The sequence below is a fragment of the Myotis brandtii genome, unplaced genomic scaffold (genome assembly GCF_000412655.1).
Source record: "Myotis brandtii unplaced genomic scaffold, ASM41265v1 scaffold365, whole genome shotgun sequence".
In the NCBI taxonomy this organism is placed as follows: domain Eukaryota; kingdom Metazoa; phylum Chordata; class Mammalia; order Chiroptera; family Vespertilionidae; genus Myotis; species Myotis brandtii.
The window spans coordinates 1,170,564-1,184,900 of record NW_005364031.1 but is presented as its reverse complement, the minus strand read 5'-3'; the positions used below and the strand labels follow the sequence as shown (position 1 = coordinate 1,184,900).

The window sequence follows — 14,337 nt, the reverse complement described above, 5'->3', positions numbered from 1 at the left end:
GTAATTTAAGGCAGGGAATTATTTACAATTAGAAACAATATAAGCATTCTCAAATGCTAGTGTAACTTTCATAAGTGAGTTCTTGTAGTTGCACATAAAATATTTGAATCAGTCATTTCTCCAAGCTCTGGGAAAGAGCTAGGGATACGTACCCTTAAGCACAGCATCTAGACAGGAGTCATCAAGTCTCTTTACTAATGGTTGCTTCAGAGGTGTCCGAGATACCTCTGAACTACCTGTGAACTGAAATCAGTTTGTCACCAAGAGAGACAGAGATAACTTGAAAAGGTTACTGTCATGTGTGGCTAAACTCCTGATTTCCAGCTAGTGCGCTGTGAACATCTTAACAAACAAGAAAATCACTGATTCAGTCATTCCTCTTCTCACCAAAACCATTTTCCATCTGTCAAAGAGACATAATCTCAACACGGTTTGTTGAGCATGGACAAAGACGAATAATCTTTGGTGTCCCTGTTATTCACTCGCTAAGTAAGTCAAAGAACAATGCCAAACAAACAGCCCTTAGCTGGTGTTTCTTGTTCAGATCTTATAGATTTTGGGGAATGTCTAAATCATTAAGAAAAAAATCATAAAGTCCATTTCCTATAATTGTATATATAAAGAAACATGCCCCAGAGAGGTTAAGGAATTCACCTGAAGTCAGAAGGCTCATTATGGGCAAAACTATTTAGAAAGCATGGTCCCTGATAGTCTATCCAAGCCTCCTTCCACTCTCTGCATATACGACTTTAAAAAGAAGAGAAGTTTGCATCTTTTTTTAATGTCTGATCTTATTTATTTGTTACTTTTAGAAAATCTCATTTTTTGACTGAACTCAAAGGTAGAAGCTCTCAGAGAGGACAGCCTGCGTCTCTTGGCAACCTGTTCCTGGCATTTATCTTTGGCCTCCTTCATTCTCTTAGCCAAAAGTTTAGCCTATCCTGTGGCATCTTCCTTATTTTTTTAGCATGCTGTTTCTTCAGAGCAATATGCCGATGTTTGTGTCACAGGACGCATGGAGTAATAAGATGCTGAATCTTGGGTGCTCCAGTCCTAGGTTTCTTACCTTCTTTATTTGGGGGCTTTCTCACAACGTTTTGAAGGACATCATCTTTAGAGAAATTAAAGTTGTGGACTCTGCTAGCTCTTTTGGGATCTTGGCAACAAGGCACAGAAGTATCAGTGAGACCAGGAATATCTTTCTCCCCTTTTTTCAAAGTGACCAAGTTAAAAACACTCCAATTGGCATTCACAATGCAACCCCAAACAGATTTGCACTTTCTTTCTCCAGTCCTTCTTGGTTTATAACAGAAATGTCCTTATTCAGTAGCAGGCAGTCACAACCATGGGTCAAGGCACCCTGCTTCGTGGGGAAACCTAGTTTCAAATCACACAACCCTTCCATTCTTCACCCAGAGCTTCGGCAGCAAGTTCTGTGGCCATACACTTCTTATAAAAGGTACAGAGTTTGTATTCATCATCCACTTCAATCAGTTTCTGGCAGCCAGTGGCTGGGAAAGAGATGTTTAACTTCATCCTGAAGCAGCTGACAGCCTTGGAGGCGCCATAAAAAGAACTGCTTCTCTCCTGATCCCAACGTGCATGAGTCAAAAGGCGGATTTTCACGGGGAGTTGCAAATCAGACCACTCTACTGAAACCAGTAATTTTATCCAATGTTTATTAAAACAAATCAAGCCATGCTACCCTGTTAACTTCGCCTAGTATCCTTGGTATACTGTGGTCTAATAATAACATAAAAGATTAAAAATCTATTTCAGCAATGAGACAAGCCAGACTATGCAGAAATGCACAACTTGAATCCAATTTTTAATTATAATGTTCTTATGATAAATTTTTTGAAAAAAAAATACTTTTTCAGGTTTTCTCCAGTTAGCCCAGTTCCTTCCTCAATCACTTTTGTGAGATCTATACACACACACACACACACACACACACACACACACACACACACTTCCCCATCCCTCCCTTGTTTCTGCCAGGAATTGCACATTGCACTAATTTCAATAACACTTCTGCAACAAGGACAGCTGTTTTTGTTTGTTTGTTTGTTTGTTTTACTCCTGATATGTAGTAAAGAAGGAAGAAGTCAGAGCCTTTCTCAGTACAGTGAAAAGCTACTCAGCTACTTCTCAGAGCTGGGAAGGTGTGTGTGTAGGAGGCTGGAGAGAATTAAAACATCAAACAAGAATTTGTCTGTTCTCTATCAGTGTGAAAACTAATATAGAACTGGAAACCTTGCTTCACGCTTCTTTACCCCAGTGCCTGCAAAGCTCACATAGTACCCTATTACTCAAACAGAGAATGAGATGGCCTGAGGGCATTCTGCCAGGGAGTCAGGAGCAAGGCAAGACCGAATTCAAGCTTCCCTGGTACTGAAGACGACCATTAGCTTCCACTATTTCTGACTTTTCCACGCTTGCTATCTAATTATGTCACATCTTGAAAATGCAGCGAGAGAAAATTCCATTTCAGCTCTAATAATAGAAATGGGTAATATTTACCACTTCAACAGACTGTGCTGTGTTGTGAATGAAGGCTGCCTCTTCAGCTACATCATAGAGATGAAGTTGCTTTGGCAATAGTAGAGCATGTGGGAATTAGAAACCTAAGTAGACTATGGGAGTGATATGATTTTAAGAAAGTAATTTAATATAAATAGTGATGTTAAATGGCAATCTCACCCATAAAAAATTGCATGTTGGAAAGGCAACTAAATGTCTATGTAGGGGGAGGGGGAAAGGCAATTTTAAAATGTTATTTTGAAGTATATTAGTGGCACCGAATCCTACTCTATTGAAAGATCAGATCATTTTCCCAAACAAAAGTATAGTCTATAAGTAGTAATAGCAATATGCTGCATTCGTCAAAAATAGGAGGAAATGCCAAGATGTCCTTGAGCCACAAATGTAAACAAAATCATCGAATTCTGTATGAAGCACAACCAGTGTGGGAGAGCAGGAAGGAACAGCCTTAATGAAAGTTTTAATAAAGGGGTCTGAGGAGGAACACTGCATCTTCTCTGCTTGGCTTTTCTCCCTGTTTAAGTCCACGATTTGCTGCAGATTTCAGATTTCCACCATGGTCATTAATGTATTTCCCCATCAGGTTTCAACTAGGAAGTTGCATGTGGACACTCACCTTGAGGAAGTTAGAGATGCTTTGAGCACATTAGAAACAATCCACTTTTTTTTTCTGGGTCACAGTTAAGGACAGACAATATCAGCTAGTGCAAAGTGCACAGTCTGCCTGGGGGTGGGGAACAGAGGAATGATCTTAAATTTAAAAGAGGCAGCAAATTTGCAGCAAATAAACTTCTTGAGATACCAGTAAAGTTCAAGAATTGAGAAAGGATATGATCTAAGAGGAAGAGCAATTGATTAAGTTCTGAGCTAATTAATACTTAACAAACCTTTATTGTGCCACGATGTGTCCTAACAGTTGAGTTGGGGCTAGCTAGGAAGCAACTGCCAGGACGCCAAAGTCAATTAAATTAAGCCTTAAGTCCCCTCAATGTCACTGTCTTCCGTGAGTCTCCTTTGAGATGTGGGGTAAGTGGGATAACAGACTTCCACTAAAAGGTGTCCCCCAACTTATCTTGGATCTTGACCCACTGCAGCCTACTATCTGGATCCTCCCTCAGTTGGTGCAGCCTCCCTAGGTCTCTGATACAATATAGTGAGCAAAGAAAGCATGCCTCATTACAGAACCTTAGGAAAAAGTGTCACCACCACGATACACAGAGGCCTTATGGGAGAAAATTTGTAGATGTCTACATCAAAATCTGTGATATATACATCATGTTCTTGTCATTATGTTACCTTACATATTTTAAATGCACCATAGTTTAAATAAGTGCCAAATTGTCTAGCTATTACATACTGCCAAATATGCCTTAAGTAGAAAAGGACTGTGCAATTTTGAATCTAGAGAAACCATGAAAAACTTCATTTTTCTAAGTATAAAGTATGGAAGGTAGGATGAAAGAGAGCGTTTCACTTGATTATAAGCTTTAAAATATTTTTTAAAAAATAAGACACTCTAAACCAAGAGTTTGTGAATGTATACATCATTTTAAGGAATAATCCAAAAGCAAAATATTTGAAGAACATGGAATTCCACCGTAGTGTGACTATCAGATTTTTCCTGGGAGCAAACCATTTTCTAGGAGTGGAAGGTATTCAAAGGCTCTGACTGAATGTCTAAGAGGAGTAGAGAAGAAGCAGCACTCTAAAGAAAGGAGTTGTGGTGGAGAGAAAAGGTGAAAGAGATGTATGCGGTGGAGACAATACAGAAGAAACTGTCTATTTCATAGTTTTGCCCATGGTCCCATGTAGCAGCCATGAGAACCCACACTGCAGACATCCTATGACAGGGAGTGAAATTGATCCAGGGCTCCAGCTGCTGTTCTATGAAATCTTCCTGAGCCTTTGCCTCAAGGCTGTACCTCCCACAGGCAGCTGCCTGTCAGAGACCTTGCCCAGCAGGGGGCTACTCAGGGGGATGGGTTCCTGGTTCCTGAGAGACAAGAGACTCCTTTATTGTCCAATTTGGACTCTAGGCCTTGGGGAACCTTCCATAGACCACAGGGCATTCTAGGATGCTTCCACCCAACATTTTCTCCCTCCTTCACTCACAGTCAGGCTTGCCTCAGGGTCTGACAATTCTCCCAGCCTTTCTGAATCCCTCTCTATTTCCTTTCATAGGCATCTCCCCTAATAAAACCTTAGCACATTCAATTGTCTTGCTCTCTGCCAGAAAAGAGTATGAAAGTGACCTAGACATCAGAAAGATTTCTTTGTTTCCTGCAAGCCTCACCTTACCGTACATATGCAAGTTTTCTCTCCATTTTTTTTTTCTCCAGAAAAACTGCATGGAGTATTAAAAATTCTCCTGGGTGAATTTACCTACCTTGTGAACTATTCACACCTACTTGGAAGACAATTTTTGAGAACACTTTGAAAAAGCACTCTAACCACACACAGTAAGGCAGTTTATGCAGAGACAGTTCATGCAGTCAAATACATTCTCATCAAATGTTGGAAGTCGGGTCTTGGTTTGGGTGCCTTATTTTTAATATTTTAAAGCTTATAAATCAAGTGAAACACTCTCTTTCATCCTAGCTTCCACACTTTACACTTAGGAAAACGAGGTTTTTCGTGGTGTTCTGTAGGTTATAAATAGCATAGCCCTTGTCTATTTTCTGCATATTTGGCAGTGTGTGATATCTATTTGGCATTTGAATTTCAACTATGGTGCATTTATAATATGCAAGATGACATAAGCCATAAGCTGGGCTTCTAAACTGTGGCTTTTTATGAATGATATTTAAAATAATCTATCAGGAGGTTAATACCCCACCTGAAATTGTCTCTATGTCTCTTTCTACACACAATTGGTTTGATTGTTATGATTGTCAAGATAAATCAGTAAAGAGTTGAGCCAATTGTGCCTTTAGACACAGCTTTAAATATCCCTACAATAGGTGAAAAATGAAAAGGTTGAACTAGAAAACTTCTAAGGTTTCTTCCAGCTTTAATAACAGGATTCTCTATTTCTATGGTGTAATCTGGTCAGATATGTTCACAGTTCTCCCTTCAAAACTATGAGTTCCCTTTCGTGAAATCTGAGTACAATGGAATTTCCTTCTCTAAACACATTCAGCAACCATGATTCCAGTTTTAATATATAGGGAATGCTGGGCGACTGCTTTAACTAGACTCGTCAGATGATCAAGAACCATAGCATTGCCTCTGAGAAGGGACAGATCCCTCTTGCCTCCCTCCTTCTTTCTGTTGCTGCTCTTGGGGAATAAGGATGGGAAAATTAGAAGGGCTGGCATACTCTAAAAACAACCCAACACAATCTTCCCTAAAGATCGTACTTTCTGCAGCCAATGCAGAAAGTACATTCTAAAGGGTCTTGCCCATTGAACAGTGGCATTTAACTATGCTTAATCATCAAAGTCTCCCAAAGCCACAAATGCACAACTAAACTCAAACTTTAACTTAAATGATGAAAGTATAAAGAACATTAGATTTGAGTAGGAGTCAAAAATGTCTGCCCCTCCTTCCTAGCCTCCTCCAATATCTAAAAGATACCAAGTCTTACAGATGTTATGTCTTTACATTTCTAAGACCCAACATCACTTTTTCATATCCTTAGCTTAAATTCAAACAATTCTCCCCTTTCCTCCAAACTGGTCTCCTCCTAAAATATCCAAATTCTTTACAAAGGCCTTCAGTGTCCTATGTGATCTTGTTCCTGCCAGTGTCTCATTCTCTACCTCTGCCACTCGCCTACTATGCTCATAGTCTCTGGCCTTTCTATTCTTAGAACCCAACATGTTTATTTACTCCGTAATTTAATATAAATCTCATGACAGCTCTGTGAGTTCTGTGTTATCCCCATTCTCCTGGAAAGAAAATGTAGGTTTCCAGAGGTGAGATAACTTGTCTACAACCATTCATCTAGTAGAGTCAACATGAAACCAGACTCCAAAAATTTGATTCCAGAACTCTCTCTCTTAACCACTGCACTCTCTGCCTCCAGACTCACCTGAGTGAGACCAATTAGGAAACTGTGATGCTAGTCCTGGTCTGAGCTGAAAAGGTGGCCCTGAAAAGGTTAGTAAGAATAGCTAGGAAGCACATTTCAGAATAACATGCGACAGTTCTTGAGCCAACTAAATATAATAGTTACCCCAGGATAATCTCAACTTCAAATGTTCTTTCCAATGACCTATTTGGGCACTTGCATTTTATAGACTGTGAGTTCTGAAAATATGGTCCTTGTAAACTAAAGTATACATAAAAGTCAAAAATAAACCCTAAGTGTAGCATACAACAAACTCCAGTATTCATTTTATATGATTTCATATCAGATTTAAAACCAATAAAAAGATTTATATGGAATAATTACACAAACACACACATACACACTCACATAGATACATCCTCCAGCACAGTTTCAGTTTCTTTTCACACATACTGTAACAAATAATCTTAAGGTTCATTGAAAGAAAACATGTGCACAACTGCGTATAAAGTTAGCTTTTCTCAGCCCTTCTGGCTTTTAGTGCCAAAAGATCAATATCATATATAATAAAAGCCTAATATGCTAAGTGTCCGGTCGTCCAGTTGTCTATTTAACCAATCAAAGCATAATATGCTAATGATATGCTAAGGCCACTCAACTGCTCACTATGCCATGCACTGACCACCAAGGGGCAGATGCTCCAACAGGTAGGTTAGCTTGCTGCTGGGGTCTGGCTGATCAGGACTGAGTGAGATGGGCCAGATATGCTCTGGAGCCCTCCTGTGGTCCTTCCCCGGCTGGCCAACCTCCCGCATTCCTCCCTGGCCCCGATCGTGCACCGGTGGGGTCTCTTGGCCCGGCCTGCACCTCTCGAAATCTGGGACCCCTCAGGGAATGTCAGAGAGCCAGTTTGGGCCCAATCCCACAGGCCAGGATGAGGAACCCCGCTAGTGCACAAATTCGTGCACTGGGCCTCTAGTACAATAATAAAAGTGATTGTGAGAATGTCTAATTGGGTCTTGTTTATACTCTAGACATTTTCTCAATCACTTTTATTATTGTATATAGGTCTTTTGGGGCTAAAAGAATGAACAAACTCAAGACTTCACTTCCCCTAAAGGTATCCACATCCTAATCTCAGAATTTGTGAATATGTTATGTTACATGGCAAGGGGGAATTAAGGTTCCAGGTGGAATTAAGGTTGCTAATCAACTACCTTGAAATGGGGAGATTATCCTGGATTATCTGGATGGGTTCAATGTAATTATCAGGATTTTTATAAGTAAAAGAGGGAGGCAAGAGAGTCAAAGTGATGAGATATGAGAAAGATAAATTCTCCCCTGGAGCCTCTGGGAAGGAACACAGCTTTGTCTGAGACTCATTTAAAACTTCTGACCTTCAGAACTATAAAATAATAAATATGTGTTGTTGTAAGCCACTAACTTTGTAGCAATTTGTTATATCAACCATAGGAAACTAATACATCCTGCCCTATCATCTGAACAGGAGGAAATTTTGGACTTAAAATTCTAAAATCTCACCCAGAAAATGGCGGAGGTATAGACGGACGTGTCCTGTGCCTTGTCCTGGAGCAGATAAGGGTGAGCAGCTGAAACGGGTAACATACAGCCCGAATAGGCAGAGGATATTCAGCTGAGAGACAGTCTGCAGCTGGGAAAGACAGAGAACTCCCGGAAAAAGGGGACGATTGGAGACTGCAGCTGAAATCTCTCCGGGTGCGCCGGCTCAGCCGCAACCGCACCATCTTGAGTGGCTGTTACCGGCATCCAGAGATCAGCTACTAACCTGGAAACAAGGGATCTCAAGCAGCACGACTGCGTGAACTCAGACGAGCACTGCTTCTTCTCACGGAAAGGTTAGACTTCCCCTAAAGGTGCGGTTTGCAATTCAGGTTGGAGAGAGGACCGCGCACAGGGTGAAATCTGTGCCCCACAGAGTCCTGCCCAGCCTGGGTGAGGGGCTGATGGCTGTTTGCAGGCTGGCCACAGCCCCTTCAGGGTGGAGGTCCCCACTGGGGGGCCTGGACAGCCTGGGTGAGGGGCTGAGGGCTGTTTACAGACTGGTCAAGCACCCCAGCGGGGATCCTCACCCCATGGGGGTGTGGCCAGCCTGGGTGAGGGGCTGAGGGCCATTTTCAGGCTGGCCACACACCCCCGGCGACCGAAGCTCCCAGCCTCTCCTTTTTTTCTTTTTTCTTTTTTTCTGGGATGTATTTATCTTCTATAATTGAAACTTTGTAGCCTTGAGCAGAGCCCAGGTCCGGCCAGGGCAGGTGGGAAGCTTGGCTTCCTCCATCGCCAGGGGTAACCCAAGCCTCCTGCTTGCTCCAGCTCTGTGGCCGCTGCCACCTTAGTTGAGTTAATTTGCATACTTGCTCCTGATTGGCTGGTGGGCGTGGTTTGTCAGCATGGCTTGGGTGTGGCTTCAGCGTAGCAGAGGGATGGTTAATTTGCATGTTTCTCTTTTATTATATAAGATGTTAATCTTCCTTCCTAAGTTCTAAGAGCTGGAGCTGTACCATACTCAGCTACTGACAGGTGCTTTGTACATAGTAGGTGAGTAATAAATATTGGTTTGACTAACAACCTAGATGGTTATGGAAGGCTTCTTGAGGAGATGACATTTGAGTTAGATCTCAAAGGATGAATAGGAATTTGCTAGGCCACAGCCAATATGGGGTGTAGGGATGATAGGCAGGAAAAACGACACATGCAAAGGCAGACAAGCATGAGAGTTCCAGTACTTTTGTTAGTGGAAGCAAGAATTCAGTGTGATTGCATAGAAAAGTAGATGTACTCACTTCTTACCACTTGAAAATTCAAATTAGACAATAATTTATGAGTAAGAAATCCAAAAGCCAGTGTGAAATTAATAGTTGGGTGTTTAGTGAATTGTGACAAAGTAGACTTAGACTTTTTCAAATCTTTAACCCATAGCTGCCTTGTAATAAGTATAGACTAAAATTTCTCTAATTTTTTCCTAATCTAGAATATTGTGATATTTTGGCTTGTGGGGCCCTTAGAGATAATTTAACTGAAGACTGCTTTGGTCAGATTAAGGAAATTAAGATCCATAACACAGAGTTAGTTAATGCAGAAATGAGACTATAATCCAGTTGTTTTAACTCACAGCCTGGTGTCATTACCACCACACAGAAATTACACAGCCACATTTCATCCTCTCACCCTGACACAAAGCAAGCAGTAGCCCCACAATATGTCCGTTACTAACCTCCAACCACCTTATAAAACATACAGGAAGAAGACTGTCATGAGTTCTCTGGCTATGTATGAAAAGAACCATCAATGCTATCCAATACAAAACAACAATCCTAAGTCTTAAGAAAGAGTGACAAACTTTGATGGAGTTATTTTAGTGATACAGTGTGATATGAATTCCTACTTTTGCAAGCACAACACAGGGCAAGTTCTATGCAGTAAATTCAAACGACATTGTAGCACATATCTGATTTCCATCCTGAATCAACCACTCTGTAGCTGGGTGATCTAGAGCACCTCATTTAACCTCTCTGAGCCTGTTTTTTAATTTTTAAAATTCAGGTGTTGGATCTCCAAGGTCTTCTTCAGCTCTATATTTTACATGTGATTTAACTGAGTTAGAAGAGAGAGAAAAAAAAAGAACAAATTCCCACTTGGACAGAGGTTTACTCTTCTTTCTCCACAGTCAAACCAATAATCCTAATGATATTTCTCTTTCAATCTATAAATCTGCCATACTAGACATAAGTCATATGCCCCCAAATTGAGACTAGTTCTATGAGCTGGTTTTTTAATCGTTACCCTGCTCTGTCGAGACTAGTTCTAGATCCTTTACAGAAATTCTGTTTGACTATCTGTTGTACCAGTGTCCTAACCATCTTATACCAGCAACTCCAAGATTCAAGACATCTGTGTTTTATCAGGGGCATCTTACTTTGCAAGCCACAGTGTCTTCATCACTAACCCACAACCATTTTTTTACATTAAAAGTATATTGACTTCCCCAGGTACAAATGGGACAGAGCATATGTATGCTTTGTCCACCTTTGTATTATCTTCCTTCAAAATCTCTGGGGCCTTGGAAATAAAGAGTCTAATTCACAACAAACAAGAAGAAATAGAAATAATTTATTGCTATGGGAGCAACTGTGTCTGACTTTGTGATATACATATATGTAGTTTCCCAGAATCACCATGGTTTACCTTTGACTGTCTCCAACCCTCAAATAGAAAATTTATCTCCTTTCCAATTCAGTTCCATCTTTCATGCACATAGGTAAAATTTATCCTTTGATTAATTTCTTTTGACATACACGATGTGGATCCCTACTTTCTTGGGCTCTCCCACATGTACCTAAACATTCACAGTATGTCTCTGAGAATATAAGGATAATTTCCTGCAAACACAATTAAGAACAGATGGCTAAAAACTACAAGGTAGTATTTGCATAAAAAGATCATCTTATTTCGACTGTAAAGTTTTACATTACTTTTAACTGTTTTCCCTGAAAAGGGAACCTCCTCCTTTAACCAAAAGATAACAAGAAAATTTGACTGAAAAGGAAATATTTCATAGCAAAGGCACTGTGAAGAAAAAAGTAACACAGTACATAAAAGAATGTGACATACTGTGAACGAAAGTGTCACATCTGCTCAAATGTACAAGAAATGTATACTGAACCTGAGAGACTTTAACCACCTCACCTTCCCAGAAGCCACAACAAACCTGAAGTGATCCAAAAAGCCTCTGCACCAAAAATGGTGCATTTATTCCAATAATAATAATAATAACCCTCAAAGCAGAGTTCATTGACTTATTCGCTTCTGTAAATCAAACTTACAAACGTGGCCATCTTATGTTTCCACTGCATTTCTATCCTGATTTATAGACAGAAGTTTGAAAATAGATTAAAAGCTTATGAAAATAGTTAGAGATGAACTATTAAAAGCAGACATAAAAACTGAAGGAGGAGTCTATCTTCAACTAGAAAATTACAACAAAAGTGATCAGATAATAGAAAATTTAAAAAACAAATGGCCCTTTTACTAGAGGCAGCCTTAGATAATCAGTTTTGTTCCCATGGAAATCTGCCACTCAGACCACAGCTAATTGGACTAGGACTGGTCACATGATATAAATGCAACCCAAAGTCAGCTGAGCAATGAGCTTCAAGACAACCTGGTACAAAAAGATTTGCTAGAAACAAAGAAACACCCAATAAGATTCTTGCGGGGGGCGGGGGGGGGAGGAAAATTCCAATCAGATTCCATTTCTAAAATAATTTGATTTGCTAAGTGGAGAAAAATCAGGCTTTTAGCAGTGAAAACTGAAGCTCTGAATAAGATCCAAGAGGGGTCAAGAGCAAATTGAAGTCATAAAGAAATCAAAGATCTATGGAAACACAAACCAAGAGTAAACAAGCACTATGATAAAACAGAATGGTGCACAGATTTATTAGCTGAAAATAAATGAGACAGATTAAACAAGAGGAGATAAATGGAGATTCTGTGAAAATCCCTAGAACTACCTTCGACCTATTTCTAATCTTTGCTAATTTTTCCTTTTCTTGGATTTCTCTGAGACTCTCTTTAATTTATTCTTCAGAAAGTCCCTAATTACTTAATGTCATCATTTCTTAAAATCAGAAATGACTAACATATTCTTTGTCCATAAACTCTGGGGGTTTTATAATTTTCTCATTGATTTATTAGAGTTCTTTATGTATAAAGTCTATAAGTCTATATGTTCAATGTCTGACTTTTTTAAATATATTTTTATTGATTGCAGAGAGGAAGGGAGAGGGAGAGGGAGAGAAACATCAATGATGAGAGAGAATCATTGATTGGCTGCCTCCTGCATGCTCCCCACTGGGGATCGAGGCCACACCTGGACATGTGCCCTTGACCAAAATCGAACCCAAGACCTTTCAGTCCGCAGGCCGATGCTCTATCCACTGAGCCAAACCGGCTAGAGCCAATATCTGTCTTTTAATATAATAGTAGGTAGCAGTTATTGACAGTTATATCCCATACACTATAAAACCATTTTATAGGAATTATTTCATTGAGTCCTCAAAATAACCATATGTTAATTATTGTTACTGATTCATAACAAGATAAGGAGCTTACTCCAGAAGGTAAGATAATTAGGTCACAGGTCATGAAGCACACTGTTAAATTCAGCAGATGTTTTTTATTGTTTCTATGAAGAAAACAGAACATTGATTCACATTCTGTTATAACCTCTTAATTTCATTAAAAACTTTAATAGTATATATGATTCTCGTTGGATCCTAAAAAATAGACCAATAAATTTGATGCATCTGGGGATCCAGAAATGGTAAATTCTTCTGACAATGTATGTGGCATCAGTGCTAAACAAAGAAGCCCTGGTGCCAAGGTGAGGCCAAGGGCAGACTTTAGGAGCTGGTAACTAACTGATGGTTCTGAGGAATAATGCATTTGACTGATACACAGTATAGGAATGATTGCAGAACGGTTGCTGCCTGGAGCTCAGAGAAATGGCTATGGCTGATTTGTCTATAAGCCATGGCTGGATTGATAACTACAGTAATTGCACAAAAGGCAAACTAGACCCATAAGCTAATGGCTGTTTGAAAGGTCTCACTCACTGAACTGAGAGTCTAAAAAAAATCACATGAAATTAATGGGTTTTGCCATCTACAAAACTTTTCCTGGTGGCTTGTGAATATAAAAATGGATTTGAGAAATTCATCATTCAATTAGTATACCTCCAGCTGCATATATCTGAAAACCTAAATCAAACTGGATCCCACAAAGAGCCAATTTATTTATTCAGAGATAAGCTGGGTTTTGCCTTTGACCAATACAATGACTCCAAACCATTCCCCTGCATTGTTCTAGGTTCTTTCCTCCTCCACTGGGGCAGAACATTAATCCCTACTGTTTTGGTCTCACACCCTTACTCTTTCCATGGCTACCTCTATAAAGCAGAGAAGTTTTTCCCAGAAGTGCCTCTCCCTCAAATCTCCCTTCATGTCCCATTTTCCCAAATTGAAAGATGCATGAATTCTTGGAGCAATCTCTCCAGCTAAGGAAATGGTATGCCAGTTTAGGACTGGCCTGCTAAAACAGACACTGATGCTGACTTGGGAGTAAAGCTTTACTGCGATTTTCTTAGACTAATTGGGGCTCTTCTTTCTAGCTGAGGTCAATGCCTCAAACCTCCTGCCTGCTGTGAAATAGATGACTCAACCCCTATGTCCAATACAAGGTCCAAACCAAACCTCATTAAGGAGTAGACAACCTACAGTGTAAACTAATAAAGATCAGCAATAATTTAGAATGTTGTAACATGAAGGATGTAACAAGGCATGTTTTTGGTAATAGACATTTCCGAAAGAGAAATATTGCCTAAGGAGAATTGGGAGGTTAGACTGTCAGTGTGTCTGAGTCTAGCAGTGACCAAAGAAAATTATGCTGCGATTCTAGAAGATGGATTCCAGCAATTTAGGCAGAAATAACCGTAGGGCAGAGAAGGATTAACTCCAAGTTATATTAGCCTGAGGAGGCTTCCCTTGGGCAAAACCTAATCTCTTTGCTGTAAATCCTATGCTCACCAAGCAACCTTCTGAGTGATTATTTGTCCTTCTGAGAGACTAACCCCACAGAAAGGGAGTGCCTTGTTAAAGAAGTGTTCCTGATTTTAAAAATCAGTTCTGTTTCCCATGGTAAATGGGTACTGGTGGCTTATAAATCATTCTCCTGTATTTTGTTAG

The 14,337-nt window shown here is 40.0% G+C and overlaps 1 pseudogene; it reads right to left on the bottom strand.

Moving 5' to 3' along the window:
* Positions 1-795: 795 nt before the first annotated feature.
* LOC106727105 lies at positions 796-1,536 on the bottom strand (annotated as a pseudogene).
* Positions 1,537-14,337: the final 12,801 nt, after the last annotated feature.